The following is a 4,515-nucleotide window of genomic DNA, read 5'->3' as shown; positions in this document are numbered from 1 at the left end:
AGCTTTAACCATATAAGGGAGAAAGAATTCCCCAATAAAAACCACAAAAATCGGTTCCATAGCTGGGAGCTGGCTGCCCAGTAACTAAGCTATCTATGACTGTGCTCCTCGTGTACCGAACTGACCTATAGTCACTTTACCCAAAAGTATTAACTAGCCAATCACAATGCATGTAAAACTAGCCAGAAGAAAACATCAACATAGAGAGAGATCAGCTGGCCCAGTGGACAGAAAGCGATGCTACCAAGCCCAAGGTGGGTGACTTTTAATCCACAGCCCTCGGGCCTGTCTCTCATTGTTTTTGTTCAGACATTCCTCTAGGTGGTATAGCCCTGGTGTACAAGTTGCTGTACAGCGGTAACTTGTGGCTGCTGTGAGGCTGAACACTGTGACACTGATGTGTCAAATGCGTTAATAGTTGGTTACCTAATGCAGATAGAGAGTGGGGTGCTGCTCCCCGATTAAAACAGGCTTAGAAGGAGGAGCGGCGTCTACTTCCATAATAGCTTGCCTCCGGAAACCCTATGAACCTGGAGAGAGGATGAAAGGCACCCAAGCGTTGAGGACTCTCCTTCACAGGGTCGCTATGAGTTGCTTGCGACTCGATGGCACTTAACAACAACAACAATTACCACTACCTTGTAAGCCTATTAAAGAGAGAACACTTTGCGTTCCTGGAGTCTGACCTTGAGAAGCTACAGTCTCTCTCCATGCTCCCATAGACGATGGTCTTTCCTGTTTCATCAAAAGAGCTGGTACACTATTCTTCTCAGGAGTTCAAATTCCTGCAACACAAGAAACATTAAAAGATGATGGAAAGAGTATCAAAAAGAACTGGCTGAAACAGAAGACTTTCATGAAAACATATGATCAAGAGGCAGTGATGATGAAGGGAGAAATCCACGCTTCTCTGAAGGAATTAGGAAAAAAAAAAAGCAAGGTCCCAGGAATTGATGGAATACCAATTGACATAATTTAGCAAAAAGCTGCTGCCCTGAATGTGCTCACCAGGTTATGCCAAAATATCTGGGGGACAACTGCCTGGCCAACTGATTGGAAGAGACTCATATTTATACCTATCCCATGTGATTTACTGCCTCTGAAAACCCACTAGAGGGCACTTGACACAAAGAACAACAAACAACAGTGTTGGAAAACCAAGGATCCTTATGAAACTAATAATAAGGAAACCACATTCTCATCCAAGAGGAGGCATATCCGCCTCCCAAACCTCAGCAGTATGCTGTTAAACGAGGTGTTTAAGAGAAAATCTGGGAGGAAGACAGCATACCCCACAAAGACCACAGGCCTTGCTGGTCCCTGGCTGTGGACACCCACTGCTTGTGCTCACTGGGTTGTGCCAGCTGGAGCTGACACAGGGTGACTCAGAGAGGACAAATCCAGGTTTTAGGTTCTGCTGAGTCTGTAACAAATCACCACAAATGTAGCTGTTTAAAATAACAGCAATGGTTCTGAGCTGAGTGTCCCTAGGCGGGCCCTCCTTACCGCTAACAGCTTCTGGTGGAAACAGGCCGTCAGGCCTAGCCACGGTCTGTGTGACTGGTCATGTGGCCTCTCTCCAGCCGGGTCTCATGTCCTTCCACCTCCCTGCTGCCCCATGGGTTGCTTGTAGGTGGCTGTTCTCACCATGGTCTTATAACTCCCCAAATGACTAAAGGCTATGCAAATAAGGTGCTTGTGGTTCACCAAGGGAACCAGAGAGCTTGCTAATAAGCAGATAAGATGCTGGCACCCTTGAGGAGTGGAGCCATAGAAACAAGATCCCACTAGCTCAAGATGATCCATGCCAGAGGAGAGGGGACAGGGTGGGTGCAGGGAGAGAGCATCTCTGTCACCAAGAGACAGACCTAGCCTGGCTTTGGACCAATGTCCTTCCCTGAGGGTCTTCTAGACTCAGAGACACAAGCAGAATTGTACCACCTGGAACTGTGAGAACATGGCACCAGAAGTCTAGCCTCCCAGTGAAACAGCAAGGCAATCCCTCAGTGTCAAGGCATCCTGGTGGAGCAGGATGTCTCTAGACACTTGTAGTGGAGCTGAAGAGCTATGACACTTAGCCAAGTAGGACAGAAGCTGACCGAGGGATCAGGGACCTACAGGCTGAGGACCAGGGACAGGTCTGTGTGTGGGAGATATCCTGAGTTCTTCCTGATCCTTAATTCTAAACTGTCACTGCTCTAATACTTGTGAGAAGGACGGGCACTCTCCTCCCTTGTGGGTCTGAAAATCCACTGGAAGGCCGGCTGAAGATCAGTTCCTACTTGATGGCGTATAACAACACTGCCCTTTGTTAATAAATTTGTGAGTATAGTCTGTGAGTTCCATGTGTCATTGCAAAAAGTTCTTGAACCCTCAGAGGATTAGAAAGTATGTGGGATGGATATCTGGTACAGGAACTGCGGAGACGTTTGTAGAAAAGGCAACCTGACCAGTTGGTGAGAATCAGCATGGGCATCCCCTAGAGGAGCTTGGGAATATCAGAGCTGCAGTCACACTGTTCACTGCAGATCCCATGTCTTCACGCTGTCTTACAGGGACCCCCTGTGTGGTCGACTGAAGGTAAAGTATATTAATTAGTATTAATAACGAGACAGAACACCAAGAATATGTAAGTAAACAGAGGTAAAGCAGGAGGTGAACAGTTCTAACACCTGAAGCGCCTATCTCAGCTTCCCTGTGCCTTTTTTGAAAATTGTCAGAGAGCAAATCACAGAGAATTCTAAGCAAATGAAGCTAAGCTCTTTCTTTGGAAGGAGGAGTGGCATCCACTTCCATAATAGCTTGCCTCCAGAAACCTTATGAACCTTGGAGAGAGGATGAAAGGCACTCTAGCATCGAGGACTTTCCTTCATAGGGTCGCTATGAGTCGCCTGCAACTCGACGGCACTTAACAAGAACAACAATAACAACAACAACAAGCTCTTTCTATTGGAAACCTTATGCTTGACTCAGGAGGGAGGGGATACCAAACACAAGAATTGTGTAAACGCTTAAGGTTTGCCTAAGTGTCTATCTCTGTAAACACCTAAGTCTACCTTAGTGCTTCAGGGTGAATTTCAGCTTGTGTCCACACCTCCCTCATATCCTAATATAGCATTTGGTTTATTATAAATATTTATTATGACATTTGGCCTTCCACACCCCCGTGTTTACCCTTGGGACTCAAGGGGTAATCCACTATCACCTCCTTCTTCATAGCCTGAGAGGTGCAGGCACAGGGTTATTGCTCACTATACACTTTCTCCACTGTCTGTCTTGTGCCAAGCAGCTCACCATAAAGCATCCCCAGCACCCAATCCAATAGGTTGTCCCTGGGCGTGACTCATTCTCAATAAGATATAGCACAAGCTGGGCTTTATGAGGCAGAGTTTAAAGATGCCCAAATGCCCAGCCTTTCCCAATTACTCACCACTCCACATCTCTAACGTCAACTACTTCTTCACCCCTTGGGCCTCTGCCACCTTGCTGGGTGTTCCCAAATCAGCTCAGACTCCAAGCAACCCCACATGGAACAGAACAAAACCCCATCCAGGCCCACCCCACCCTCAGTCTCTGAGGTGCTCACATACATTCACTACACAGTCATGGTGTCAGCCCACCTGTTGAGGATCTTACTTTTTTTTGCTAAGCCCCTGCTTTTCCAAGAACACTGTCCTTCCCCATGAACTGGCCCCTCTTGAGAACACGCCCGAGGAATGTTACACTCTCAAGAGACAGAGTCCTATTTTCCTTGACTCTGAGGAGCAGTCTACAGCATCCCTTCCTGGACAGGGCTATTGGTGTACTTGGCAGTTCATGGATATTCAATATCCCTGACCAATGCCACAGTTCAGAGCCATTGATTCTTCTTTATTCTCCATTCTTCACTACGCTGCTTTCACAAGCTATGAAGTAATGACAAATATCATGTCTTGGGGCAGTTACCCTACTTTTTAGATTGACATCCTTGCTCTCTAGCACTTTAAAGAAGTCCTTGACATCAGATTTACCAAATGCCAGATACCATTTTATTTCTTGATTGTTGTTTCCATGGATGTTGATTTTGGACAGAAGTAAAATGAAATCTTTGATAACTTTTATCTTTTCTTTATCATGATATTATTTGTCTACTTTTAAAGCCTTCAATATGGATTAAAGCTCAATATCAAGAAGACAAAGATTCTCACCACTGGACCATTTGGCAGCATCAGGATGGATGCTCCCAAGCATGATGTCCCTCTCCAAGGACCGGTCTCTCCTCACAACATCTCCAAAGTATGTTAGACAGAGCCTCAGAATCCTTGCCTCCAAGGAGCCACCTGGTTTAACCCTTTCCAGGACAAATCTGTTTGTTTTCTTAACAGTCCATGGTATTCTCAATATGCTTCTCCAGCACCACAGCTCAAGGGCATCAATTCTCCTTCTATCCTCCTTGGTCATTGTCCAACTCTCTGATGCATAACAAGTGATTGCGAAGACCATGGCCTGTATCAAACACACCTTAGTCTCCAGGGA

This window comes from Elephantulus edwardii, unplaced genomic scaffold (assembly GCF_000299155.1).
Source record: "Elephantulus edwardii isolate Elephantulus edwardi_28Jun2011 unplaced genomic scaffold, EleEdw1.0 scaffold00003, whole genome shotgun sequence".
Lineage (NCBI taxonomy): Eukaryota > Metazoa > Chordata > Mammalia > Macroscelidea > Macroscelididae > Elephantulus > Elephantulus edwardii.
Note: the sequence above shows the minus strand (reverse complement) of the source record.